This window comes from Carcharodon carcharias, chromosome 8, assembly GCF_017639515.1.
Source record: "Carcharodon carcharias isolate sCarCar2 chromosome 8, sCarCar2.pri, whole genome shotgun sequence".
Classification (NCBI taxonomy): Eukaryota; Metazoa; Chordata; class Chondrichthyes; order Lamniformes; family Lamnidae; genus Carcharodon; species Carcharodon carcharias.
In genome coordinates, this window is record NC_054474.1 from 157292774 (window position 1) to 157307156 (window position 14383).

Below are 14383 nucleotides of genomic sequence, written 5' to 3' on the forward strand. Positions count from 1 at the left end.
TTATCAAATCTCTATTCAGCCGTCCATGCGCTAAGGAGAATAACCCCAGCTTCTTCAGTCTCTCTATCTAACTGTAATCCCACGTTCCTGGACCCACCAATAAAATAAAGGAAACACACTGACTGAACTGGGGATGAGGGAGATCAGCCAAGTTCTCACCCTTGATGCTAGTCAGTGACCCCTGTTGGAAGGTTCATGTGTGGATATTCAATTAGACTCAATTACCTGCTAACACTCACTGTCTAGAGTCTGGACTGGTGCATGAAGAAACCTGACCACCTTGGATGAGGAGGTGGAAGATGGCCGATGGCTGATGCCTGAGGAACCAAACCCCAATACCTTCAGACAACCAAAGGAGATCAAAGGATACCAAGAGTGGAAAAGAAATAACAGGAAGTGGCCAGAGGAGGTTTCTTGGGAGACAGTTCAAAGTTCAAGGGGCACGGTGATGTCAGATTCTGCAAGCATTGGTAGAACAGAGAGCAGGAACGAGGGATGTATGCAGCAGATCAGAATCTGTATAGTTGACTGCTGGAATGGAGGACAGGAGAAGAGATTGCTGAGGCAGGGTGAACCAGGGACAGGAGTGATGAGAGCTGGTGAGGGTTAGGAAAGGGCAGGAATTAGAATAGGATATGATACAAGTGGCAGAGGGTCAAAGTTTATACACAGTGGTGTGTTGGAGGCTGCCAAACAAAGCATTAGAGATTGAACAGTAACGTGTTGAAGTCACAAATCAGGGTTTCCGTATCTGTGTGGGTGAACTAGGAACATAGGGAGGGCAATTTGGTGGAGGTGGATGCAAGCCCCTTGGACTGCTAGGTAACTTTTTAAACTTTTAATTTAAATGTTTGTGATGTCTCTTTTATGAATATTAAAATATAACTTAATTTATATCTGTTCAGAAAAAGCAATACACAGTGAGCAGTGTAACTCACATTCACTGATCATAATGTAACCCTTAAGCAGATACCCGAACTCACTAGCAGCAACGCACACTATTTACACCAAACAGTAAAACATAATTAGGTTATATTACGAAGCCATGGGGTTAAATGTTGCAATATTTTCCTTTGAGGTTTGGTCGCTGTGAAACTGAATACAGCTAATTAATCTCTTGTGTATTTATTGCACTTTCTCTTTCAATGACTTTTCAAAGGTAAAGTAAGTCACACCTTCCTCCATATCTTATCTCATAATGGGTCCCACTCACTTTTTAGAACCTGTCATCATTGACTTCCAGTGACACCCCACCGATCCCCCCACCACCTAAAAATTACTGATGGTAACCTCGAGGACCCAGTGGACACATATGTAAAGTTTTGGACAAGGGGGAATGTGAGGAAGAGTTTCTTACGCAGCAAGTGTTAATGACCTGGAACTCGCTGCCTACCAGGGTGGTGGAAGCGGAGAGAATGAATGATTTCAATAGGAAATTGGATTGGCACTTGAGGGAAATAAACTCATTGAGTGATAGAATGGGACTGACTGGATTGCTCTAAAGGGAGCCGGCATGGACCGGATGGGCTGAATGGCCTCCTTCTGTGTCATAATCATTTTCTATATGGTTCTGTATTATTTCTTGGATACCCTCCTGACCTGTTTCCCCAACCTGCATCTTCCATTCCCCATGCCTTGTTCCCCAGCCTGCACCTGCTACTCCCTTAGCCGCAGGTCCCAGGTAGAAATCGGTATGCTACGTGACCTATTTTTGGGTGCAAAGCAGATTCGAAGCATCGCAATTCCATAGTGGCATAGCCTGTGCTCAATCAGTGCAGGCATTGGTCCTGCTGGTAAGATCATAGGGCCGCAGTTTTTAAGGATCCCTGGCTGAGCTGCCCTCCCTCACCACTACCACCCCAGACCACCCCTCCCCCACCAACACTCTTCCTTGAGGGTATCTGCTTCCATCGAAGCAAGCAGCCCTTAATTCAATGTTGCAAAGCAGCTAGCCCCAGCGCCAGCCATTGGCCTGGAATATGTAGATGAAGTCCGAGGCCTAATTTCAGGCCGGCCTCTGGCCTCTCTATTCAGGCACGCGCTGCCCTCTCAGGGTCGGGTCTTGGGCCCAGATCTGCAGAAATGATCCCAATAAGTAAAAGACACTTGTCACCCATCCACCCACAGCCCGGCGTTTGTGTGGGCGTTTGGTGAGAACTGCATTGGGTCTCAGTGCAATTCTGTGTATGGTGGACTATCCTGCTGGCAGACCTTAAGTATGCTGTTTAAAAAAACATATGGGTTCCTTGACGTCATTCACAGAGGAACAGAGTACAAAAACAAGGAAGTTTTACTAAACCTTTATAAAACACTGGTTAGCTCTCAGCTGGAGAATTGTGTTCAACTCTGGGCCCCACGTTTCGGTAACAATATCAGAGACTTGGAGACAGTGCAGTGGAGATTTGTTAGAATGGCTCCAGGGATGAAGGATCCCAGTTACATGGAGAAGCTGGGGTTTTTCTCCTTGCAGCAGAGAGGATTAAGAGGAGACTTGATAGAGGTCAAAATCGTGAAATGAATAAATGAGGAGAAAGGATTTCTGGCAGTGGGTGGGTAGGTGGGAGCGGGGGGGGGGGGGTGGTTCTGTAACCAGAGCACACAGAATTAAGCTTAAAGGACCACAAGAGTAAACGTTATTTAGACAGTGGCTTATGATCCGGAATGCACTGCCTGAAAGGGCGGTGGAAGTGGATTCAATCATATTCGATTGAGAATTGGATAAATATTTGAAAGGGGAAAAATTACAAGGGCAATGTGGAAAAGGCAGGAAAGTGGGATTAGTTGTTTGGCTCTACCAGGGAGGCAGCACAGGGGCTGAATGGCCTCCTTCTGTTCTGTATCATTCTGTAGTTCTATTTGAATGGAGAATTTGATGAGGAGTACCAGTAATGCCTCTGGAACTATATGTCACTGCAGTAAAGATGTTGAGTCAGCCTTCAGGAGATAGATTTATCCATTTACACACACACACACACACACACACACACACACACACACACACACACACACACGCACGCACACACACTATATGTTATTATCATCATTCCAAGTTTTCACTCACAGGAAGACATAATAAGTACCTAGTTACATTGCATTAGCTTAAACCCCTTCACTGGCCAATGCACATTATAAACTTTACAAAAATATGAAATAGGAGCAGAAGTTGGTCATTTGGCCCCTCGAGCCAACTCCGCCATTCACTAAGACCATGGCTGATCTGTTTGTGCTTCAAATTCCACATTCCCTCTACACCTCAATAACCTTTGATTCCCTTGCCTAACAAGAATCTGTCTAACTCTGCCTTAAAAATATTCAATGACTCCCACCCCCACCGCCCTCTGAGGCCGAGAGTTCCAAAGTCGCACAATCCTCAAACTTCTAAACTCCAGTGGAAACAAGCCTAGCCTGTCCAACCTTTCCTCATGCGATAGCCCGCTCATTTCTGTTATCAATCTGGTAAAACTCCTCTGAACCGCCTCTGATGCATTTACAAAACTGCACATGATATCCGAGATGTGGTCTCACCAATACCCTGTATAACTGAAGCATAACATCCTTACTTTTATGTTCAATTCCTCTCACAATAAAGGATAGCATTCCATTAGCCTTCTTAATTACTTGCTGTACCTGCATATTAACTTTTTGTGACTCATGGACTAGAACACCTAGATCCCTTTGCACCTAGGAATTCTATGGCTGTTCTCTATTTAAGTAATACTCTGCCTTTGTATTCTTCCTGCCAAAGTGAACAACTTCACAGTTTCCCGCATTATACTCCATCTGCCAGATTTTTGCCCACTCATTCAACCTGTCTATATCCATCTGCAACCTCCTTATGTCCTCTTCACAACATACTTTCCTACCTATTTTTGTGTCATCTGCAAATTTGGCCACCACTGATTGCTTCACTCCCCTCATCTAAGTCATTGATATAAATTGTAAAATGTTGAGGCCTTGGGCACAGTCATCTGCAGGACTCCACTCATCACATCCTGCTAATCAGAAAAAGACCCATTTATGCTTACTGTCTGTTTTTAGCCAGCCAGCAATCTTCTACCCATGCTAATATGTTATCCCCTAAACCATGAGCTTTTATTTTCTGCAATAACCTTTGATATGGCACTTTATCAAATGCTTTCTGGAAATCCAAGTACAGCACATCTACAAGCTCCCCTTTATCCACAGTGCATGCTACTGAAAGGTCCGAGGAATAGTCTGCTACAAAATTTCAACACTCGGAGTCCAGATGCAATATTTAAGTGGTTCCTTTATTACGCATGCAGGGAGCAAACGCTGGGCACTCCAGGCGCTTCTCCACTGAGGTTTCAAATGAGCAGAGTTTATATATCTTTTACTTTCAGTTACAACGTAATATTATTCGTTAGACAAAGGCCACAGCACAATGACCCCCCAGTGGGCTGATAAATGTGTTCCTGTACAGTAATTGCAGTGCAGAGACAGGGCATTGTCTTTTTTGAAGATGGCTATCAGACGGTGCGAAATGGCCTTCCCCATTTCTTGGAGAAGAAAAGAGTTGACGTTTCGAGTCCTCATGACCCTTCAACAGAAGGGTCAACTTGTCAACTCTTTTCTTCTCCGCCGATGCTGCCAGACCTGCTGAGTTTTTCCAGGTAATTCTGTTTTTGTTTTGGATTTCCAACATCCGCAGTTTTTTGTTTTTATCTCTTCCCCATTTCTTGTTTGAGTTATCCCGTGTCCCCGCCCGTGTATCTCTCATTTTCCTAATTGCAAATTTATAGCTGAGCCTTTGTACAAGTTTATAGCTTTCATGTAAGGCTGCGACTGTTTGTGTATGCTTTGGTGCCTTAGCTGCTGGTCCTGGCTAGTACTTTAAAATAAATCCAAATTTTCTGCATCTTCACTACTCTTTCAAAGAACTCCAATAAATCGGTTAAACATGATTTTCCTTTCACAGAACCATGCTGACTCTTCCTGACTATCTTAAGTTTTTCAAAGTGCTCAGCTATAACCTCCTTAATGATCAATTCTAATACCTTCCCCACGACAGATGTCAGACTTAGTGGCCTATAGTTTCCTGTTTTCTGCCTCCCTCCCTTCTTGAATAGAGGGTTGTATTTGCTACTTTCCAGTCTGATAGAATCTTTCCAGAATGTAGCGAGTTTTGAAAAATTAACACCAATGCATCTACTACCTCATTAGCCACCTCTTTTAAGACCCTAGGATGAAGTCCATCAGGACCCAAGACTTGTCAGCCCACAGCTCCATCAGTTTGCTCAACTTCTCTAGTGATTGTAATTTCACCAAGTTCCTCCTTCCACCTCCTGATTTATAGCTATTACTGGAAGTACTTTGTATCCTCGATAGTGGAGGCAGAAGCAAAATATTTGTTTATTTCATCTGCCATTTTCTTATTATCTATATTAACTCCCCATTGTCACTCTTTAGAGGAATGACACTCACTTTACTTACTCTTATCCTTTTTAAATACCTGTAAAGACTCTTGCTATCTGTTTTTACATTTGCGCTAGCTTCCTCTCAAACTCTAATCTTTTCCTCCTGATTAACCTTTCAGTCATTCTCTGCTGTTCTTTATATTCTAACCAATCATCTGCCCTGCCACCTACCTTTGCACAGTAATATGCTGGTCCCATAAGTTTGATGCTGGGATGATATTTCCTCTGCCTGGGGGGGTTGGGAGGAGGGGTCTAGAATAAGGGGTCATGGTCTCAGGATACGGGGTAGACCATTTAGGACTGAGATGAGGAGAAACTTCTTCACTTGGAGGGTGGTGAACCTGTGGAATTCTCTACCACAGAGAGCTGTGGAGGCCAAGTCACTGAATATATTTAAGAAGGAAATGGATAGATTTCTGGACTCTAAATGCATCAAGGGGTTTTGGGAGAGTATGGCTTTGGGATAGAGGATCTGCCATGATCATATTGAATAGCCATGCAGGCTCAAAAGGCTGAATGACCTACCCCTGCTCCTATTTTCTATGCTTTCCTTAACTTCTTTAGTGTGTCCAACCCTTAGAATTTTTCTTTATGGTGGGAATATGCTTATTCTGAACTATCCCCTTAAATATCTGCCACTGCTTCTCTGTTGATCTATCCTCTAGTATAGTATCTCAGTTCACTTCAGCTAGCTCAACTTTCATGCCCACATTGCTGCCCTTATTTAAGTTTAAAATACTAGTCTTAGACACATTCTTCTCTCTTTCAAACTTCAATCATATTGTGGTCACTGCTACCTAGGGATGCCTTTACTCTGAGGTCATTAATTAATCCTATTACATTACACAATATTAAGTCTAATATAACCCTCTCTCTGGTTGGCTCCTGCTCTAAGAAACTATCCCAAAAGCATTCCATGAGCTCCTCATCCAGGTTACTATTGCCAATCCGATTTTTCCAGTTGAAATGTAGATTAAAACCACCCATGATTATTGCCGTCCCTTTATCACACGCAGAAGAACATTGTTAGAACAGACTGGGTGCTGCCTACTATGGTTAAACAGCTCAACATCTCCTACAAGACGGTCACGCCCATGGACAGGGCCATGTATCCGTGGGACAGTTCCCTAATTCGAGTCAACATCGGGCCTGCATTTGACATTTGACAGAAACATTAGAGCCGAGTGTTTTTTTTTTCCATATGTCAGCAGATGTTGGGCGTGTACAGTTCTGCCATCATTCCTGGAACAGTAATTACTCAGCAGGCAGTAATACCATTTCCCTAACTGCTGGTCTGACTGCAGCAGCTGATTAAAAGTCAGGGAGATGTTCACGGAGCTGTGCATTCTGTTGCTGCTGCCTTTCAGCAGACTAACCCTGAACAGAAGCAGCACATTCGCCGGGAGCTCTCCTGCCGGCTACAAACGTGAAAGCTTTTCTGTCCTTTGTGTTTGGCGGAGGGGCGGTGCGAGTGTCAGGTGATGGAGGAGGGCCTCCCTACAATCCTCCAGCCCCGATGCCCTTGAGCGCCTTGTTGCTGTATAATTCAGCTATGGCGAGACTGGACGGCAATCAGAGTCTCTCAATACGCCCTGCCCCCCTCCACAGCTAGATATATATAGACTGGGGTGATGTATACGGCTACCAGTTACCTCTGAAGTGCAGTCTGATCAGAGCCGGAGAACTATTTCCATTTAAAGGCTTTCACGGGTAAATATTAATTTCATTTCCTTTTCTTGCGCTGAATGCAAATGAGGTTCAGGAGGGATTTGCCTGTCCATTTAATGGTGCGTTTGTTAAAAGCAAACAAGCCTGTTGAATATAGACTTGTCTTGAAGCGAAATTGATCCGTCACCTTTTCATCAGCTGTAATTCGACCTTGTCCTTTTTTTTAAAACGCATTTGCCCCCTCCTGTACCCCACAATCTTTAAGCGGGCGCGGCTGTTTTTAGTGCAGGTCATATTAATTCATGAAAAGCTGGTTTGACATTGTTCTCATTTCTGGGAGTGTTCAGATTCCGTGTTTTTAAGGTGGTCTGGGTGCTGTCAGTGTGTAGCTTGCTTCTGATGTCACTCAGTGTAGCTGGGACCCCATCAACATGAGCTGATTTCAGTCAGGAATGACAGCAGAATATTTTGCCTGTGTGTGTGTGTGTATCAGCGTTAGGTCCCAGCTTTCAAATACCCAGTAGCCGGCAGATATGCTTTTTTTTTCTGTGTAGTTTTTCCGGTCCATTTATTTTGCTTCGTGGAGAAATGTATTTCAGTTCAAATAAGGAGTTTTGGCAGGAAATCTGGATCAGAAAAGGTAGGCATTTGGAAGATAATCTTCAAAACAGACATGAACACATTCCCACTAGATCGCTTTTGGAAGAAGGAGGCATTAAGGTTTCCCCCATTCACTGTGCCAGCCCTGACCCCCTTCTCATCACAGGCGAAGGATGTTTCCTAAAAGAGTTCAGTGTACAAGGCTTACTCTCCATGCTAACGTGATATGTTTATTTTGTCCTTGCCTTTGTTGAGCTCTGATACAGAGGAACCCCTCTCTCCACACACTTGCACACCTCCCTCCACTTTCCCCCTCCTCACACAGCATTCCCCCTCCCCCGCATGCCTCCTCCCCTAACCTTCACCTTACCACAAGCTCTGCCTCTCTCTCACATCCTCTTCCTTCACAACCCTTCTCCACCATGCCCAACCCTCCCTTTCCTACACCAACCAACCCCCCCCCCCCATTCACATGCTCTCCCCCCCCACACCATTCCTCTCGCCTGCCCCCTCTGCTTCTACACATGCCCCCACCCCCTCCTGCCACATCCCTCCCCATTCCCCCATCTCACACACCCCCACACATGTGTGAAAGAATCACCAGGAGAATTTCTTAAAGGGATGGTACCCTGATGAAGCAAAATGTGCAGTTTTTTTTAAAGTATGTGTTTTTCTTGCCTTGGAGCAGAGAAGGTTAAGAGAAGATTTAATGGAGGTGTTTGAAATCATGAGGGGTTTTGAGAGAGTAAATAAGGAAAAACTGTTTCCGCTGGCAGAAGGATCAGTAACCAGAGGATACAGATTTAAGGCAATTGGCAAAAGAATGACAGAAAAGATGAAGAGGGCATTTACACAATGGGTTGTTAGGGTTTGGACTGTGTTGAAATGAGCTTAGCTAACTTCGGTAGCAATTGTGCCTCAGAGCCTGAATGTTGTAAGTACATCATAGAAGCACATTTTGATACAATACAGGAGGCCATTCAGCCTGTCATGCCTGTGCTGGCTCTTTGAGAAAGCTATCCAATTATTCCCATTCTCCTGCCCTTTCCCCATAGCCCTGAAAATTCCTCCCCTTCAAGCAGTTATCCAATTCCCCTGTTGAATTTGCTTCCACCGTGCTTTCAGGCAGAACAACTCACTGTGTTCAGAAACAACCCTCGAACATTGCTCAACTCTTTGCAGCTCGTGAATTATTTCTGAAGAACAACCAGTGTAGGAAATGCATGAGCCAGTTTCACACAGCAAGCTCCCACAAACAGCAAAGAGGTAAATGACCAGATCATGTGTTGGTTGAAGGGTGAATATTGGCCAGGATCACCCCCCCCACCACCTTGGCTCTTCCAATAGTGCCATGGGACCCTTGGCATGCAGGCCTCACTCAAAAGGCAGCACTGCCGACACTCAGGTGTGTCAATACGCTTAAGTCCCCGGAGTGGGATGTGAACTCACAAACCTCCTGACTCGGGGATAAGAGTGCTACCCACTAACCCACAGCTATTTACATGAATGTGGTTCAGCAACATGATCCTTTAGTGGAATGCTCCAAAGCTAAAGAGGAAGTCAGAAAACTGCCAGTGTTTAATCTTTGTGAAGAAAAGACCGAGAAAGATTTAATCAGTGGTTGGGAGGAAGAAAGAAGCTTTTATCTTGTTGAACACATCGTTGCAAAAAAAATACGTGATCTTTGTTGAGGGGAAAAGTTTGTTTAATTCTATTTTCTGTTATTGCCATCTCTGCCCCGCAGTCTTTTCTTGGGGATGCTCATGGTTGCTTGGCTACAGATAGCTGGCAGCTCCTGAAATGAGTATGAGGGTGGACTATGATAGCGAGTGTTAACATGCCTTTCAGCTTCTGCTCCCCCAATTCCAGCCTCCTGCGGACCTCCAAATTTTATTTCTCCACCATTGGTGGTCATGCCTTCGGCTGCTGAGCCCCTAAATTCTGGAATTTCCTCCCTAAACCTCTACCTCTCCCTCCTTCTTTTAAGATACTCCTTAAAACCTACCTCTTTAACCAAGTTTTTTGGTCGACTGTCCTAACATTGCCTTATGTGCTCCTGTGTCAAATTTTGTTTCATAACACTCCCATGAAACTTCTTGGGATGGTTTGCTCTGTTAAAAGGTGCTATATAAATGCAGGTTTTTTGTTGTTGTTGTAGAGGTCATCAAAGTTGAACCCAATGTCCCACTGGGAGTCTTGGGAAAATGTTTTGGAGTAGGAACCCTGGCTAATTTTGTCATCCTAGTGTCAGCTGTGATTCAGATGGTAGCATTCTTGATTCGGAGTCAGGCGGTCATGGGTTCAAATCCTGTGTCAGAAAGTTAAGTTTTAGGCTGACACTTCAGGCCAGCACTGAGGGAGTTCCGCATTGTCTTTTGGATGAGAGGTTAAACTGAGACCCTGCCTTTCCTATCAGCTGGACAGACAAGATTCGATGCCAGTATTTGAAGAAGAGCAGGGCAGTTTTCCCTGGTGTCCTGACCAATATTTATCCCTCAGTCGACGCCTGAAACAGATTTACTGATCATTACTTCGTTTGTGGGATCTTGATGTCTTTCCAACTTTATAACAGTGACTACAATTTAGAAGTACTCCGCTGGCTGTAAAGCTCTTTGAGTTGCCCTGAGGCTGTGAAAGGTGCTACAAAAATGAAACTCTTTCTTCTTATCTCCCTCCCTGACGTGTCAGATTCCAGCCGAGCTCAGAGTTCAGTTGGCAACACGTTCCGCAAATGTGCTTCTCCGAGTTAGTGTTTGCTACTTGAAATTCTGAGTTTGGGCAGTAGTCACACATAAGCAGACCAAAGATGCCGAGTTTGTCCAGACATCCAGCGGTATCGAACCAAATTCCTCCTTTCCTTAGCCTGGTGCAGGGCTCAGCAAGCTGCAGCTCTGGAGTGGCATGTGGCTCTTTAACATCTCATTTACATCCCAACTTTTTCCAGTTGGATTACATTAACATGAAAAAAGCTTTAAAAAATAAAGTAAGAGGTGTATTTCTATTGTGGGGATAAAGAGCTAATCATTATGCTGCAGTTTGCCATTTCAAATAATTATTTTAACAAAAAAAATACTATGATGCTCTAAATAAACCTGTTTGAGTGGTGTAGCTACACCATGGATACAGATAATATCTTTGATTTTAAGGTTTTATGGTTGCAGCCATTACTGTTTTTAATTTAGCTGAGATGATAAATTATTCTGAATGTGCTATCGGAAGCTATGTTTAACCACAAGAAATAACCAAAAAATTGTCTTAATTCTATGCATCTTAAGTTAGACTTTACTGACAAAATTACAGTTAAACAAAGTCAAAAAAATTGATAATTCAAAGATCTATTTAAAGTTTGATTTCTTTCTATTGAAATATAAATTCAATACACCTATTTTATTTTATGCAAATTGTATTCTAATTTGTCATTTATTTTGTTTAAAAGAGCCATTTTTTAATTTTGCAGCTCTAAATAGTTTTTATTTTAGGCAAATTTGTTTTAAAAAGGCTCTTCAGATTAAACAAAACGTTGCTGACCCCTGTCCTAGGGCTAATTATCAATTGCCAACCTTCCTGTAGGCCAACCTAAGCCAAGCACAGCTTGGATCAATCTTAGCTCCTCCTGGTCTGCATGGATCAGTTCCATGCTGGGCCCCTGGCAAGAGCTTATCAATCCTGTTTTCTAATGCTCGTAGCTCACACTTCCTGTGGATATAAGTTAATGAAAATGATGATGCCACACAACCTCTCACAGGAATAAGGGTACATGTACACGTGATCCGATTCTAGTGCTGAAGTCACTGAAGAACTGGCCATTCCCCCCGTTTCTGTGGCTGAGTTGCATTTCACAAGCCCTTCTCAACAAGCAATTTTACAGCTCGGCCCCTTCTTTGCAAGAAATGACACTCTATAAAAAGAAAGAAATACTTGCAGTCATAGAGCAACCTTACCATGTCTTTAAGAAGTCTCAAAGTGTTTCAAGCAATAAATTACATTTGCAGTGCAGTGACGATTGTGTGGGTAGGCACAGCAGCCTACAAACAGAAATGAGGTAAATATGGGGTTACGAACCCTCTAGGATTGCCCTGGAGTCTCTAGGGATTGAAGATTAATGTGCAGGCGCTGCTACAAGCAGCTCCAGGGAGAAAAAAACAATTATAGGGCCATCTGAAAAATTTGCTAGGAAGGTTTTTTTAAAAATGGCTGTTGCTCCACATCATGGGTAAGATACTGAGATGAAGGGTGTAGATTCACTCAGACCCTGCCCGGTCTGAGGACGTACAACATAAGAAGAAAGAAAATTGAGAGATCATTAGAGGTTTTAAAATTATGAAGGGATAAGATGGGACAGATAAAAGCACGCTGGCTGAGGGGGTCCAGAAAGAGGGGGCATCCTTTTCAGATTAAATGTAAGAGGCAGAATGCAGGAGAAAGCTTATTACTCAAAGGTTGTGAGGCTGTGGAATGCATTTAGTGATTGAAGCAGCATCCATGTCAACATTTAAAAATTGGTTAGATAGGTGGCTGGGCAATGGGAATGGGCGGGCACCTTAGATTAGAACTCTTGCTGATGTGTACGATGAATGCTAACATGGACTGGTTGTGCTGAATGGTCTGTTTCTGTGTTGTAATTTCTATGTGTTACCTAAAATTAGCTGACACGGCATAAACCGGGTTTTGAGTCCGAGATGTTCTGGTTTCCATACCTGTCCATGCTGCAGTTGCCATTGTGGACCTCTGCGGCTTTCATTGCTCCTTATTTGGACCCTGCCTATTCCACCATCTGATTAAATGGAGAACTGCACTTGTGACTTCTGCTAAAAGATAAAGCTTAAATTGCACAAGATTAGAGTAAATGATTTGGCTAGTTGTCAAAGCTCACCGCTTATTGTGCATCCCATGGGAGAGTCATCGTTTTCCATAAAATGTCTCCGGAGGCGGTGAAAATGTCAAGTGCGGAATGGATCTGAGTCTTGCCATGTAATAATATCCTCAAGTCATAGAAAGAGACCTCTAATGTTCCTAACTTTTTTATTCATTCACGGGATGTGGGCTTCACTGGCTGGGCCAGCATTTATTGCCCATCTCTAGTTGCTCTTGAGAAGGTGGTGGTGAGCTGCCTTCTTGAACTGCTACAGTCCATGTGGTGTAGGTACACCCACAGTACTGTTAGGGAGGGAGTTCCAGGATTTGGACCCAGCAACAGTGAAGGAATGGTTATATACTTCCAAGTCAGGATGGTGAGTGACTTGAAGGGGAACTTCCAGGTGGTGGTGTTCCCATCTATTTGTTGCCCTTGTCCTTCTAGATGGTAGTGGTCATGAGTTTGGAGAGTGCTATCTAAGGACTCATGGTGCATTCCTGCAGTGCATCTTGTAGATGATACACACTGCTGCTACTGTGCGTCGGTGGTGGAGGGAGTGAATGTTTGTGGATGTGATGCCAATCAAATGGGCTGCTTTGTCCTGGATGGTGTCAAGCTGCTTGAGTGTTATGGGAACTGCACTCATCTGGGTGAGTGGGGAATATTCCATCACATTCCTGACTTGTGCCTTGTAGATGGTGGGCAGGCTTTGGGGAGTCAGGAGGCGAGCTACTCATCGCTTGATTCCTAGCCTCTGACCTGCTCTTATTTAAAAGGCTAGTCCTGTTCGGTTTTTGGTTAGTGGTAACCCCAGGATGTTAATATTGGCAGATTCAGTGGTGGTAATGCCATTGAACCTCAAGGGGCGACGGTTAGATTCTCTCTTGTTGGAGATAGCATTAGTGCCACACAAGGACTACTTGCCACTTGTCAGCCCAAGCCTGGATATTGTCCCGGTCTTGCTGCATTTGGATATGGACTGCTTCAGTATCTGAGGAGTCATGAATGGTGGAAAGAAGGTCATTGATGAAGCAGCTGATGATGGTTGGGCTGAGGACACTACCCTGAGGAACTCCTGCAGTGATGTCCTGGAGCTGAGATGACTGACCTCCAACAACCACAACCATCTTCCTTTGTACCAGGATTGACTTCAACCAGCTGAGAGTTTTCCCCCTAACCCCATTGACTCTAGTTTTGCTCAGGCTCAATGATACCACACTTGGTCAAATGCAGCCATGATGTCTAGGGCAGTTAGCCTCAGCTCACTTCAGGAGTTCAGCTATTTTGTCCATGTTTGGACCAAGGCTGTCATGTGTAGTAGTCTTAGTTGGAAATGTAATTGAAAAGTAGTGCAGATTGACCATGCGCACAGTCACACATACATGACAACCCTTCAAAAGTGATGTATTGCCAACTGTATATATCTGTCTCAGTTGAAAGGGTGTGAAATTTCAGATATAGGCCAGACAAGGTTATTCTGAATTACTTGTAAATTGATCTCACTGCCTCCACTCCCACCCACACCTCTCTCAGTGGCTCAGCACAGAGTACACACGCACAGGCGTGGGATATGTGGGGAGAGGTGCCAGTCTGAATCCAGCCTTGCTCAGGCTCTCATTTCAGCTTCTCAAACCTAAATGTGTGTTGGGGGGGTGGGGGGGTGGGATGTAAGCTGAAGGAGAGTCCTGGAGATTGGCTATTCCTGGAGGCTGTTAGCTGATGTACGTGGGCCACTGACGATTTTATGAACGTAAGGAATAGGAGTAGGATTTGGCCATACTGCCCCTCGATCATGCCTTGTCATTCAATAAGGTCATGGCTGATC

The 14383-nt window shown here is 44.1% G+C and overlaps 1 protein-coding gene across 3 annotated transcripts in view; it reads left to right on the forward strand.

Moving 5' to 3' along the window:
• The window catches only part of LOC121280973 (adenylate kinase isoenzyme 1-like), a 151411-nt gene that overhangs the window by 99590 nt on the left and 37438 nt on the right, over positions 1–14383 (forward strand). The window contains exon 1 of one of the 3 annotated variants that reach the window (XM_041193468.1): positions 6781–7145. The exons of the other annotated variants lie outside the window; for them this stretch is intronic. The gene's annotated coding sequence lies outside the window, so the exon portion shown is untranslated. Of the gene's footprint in view, positions 1–6780; positions 7146–14383 lie in introns of those variants that run through there. 3 annotated transcript variants of the gene reach the window in all.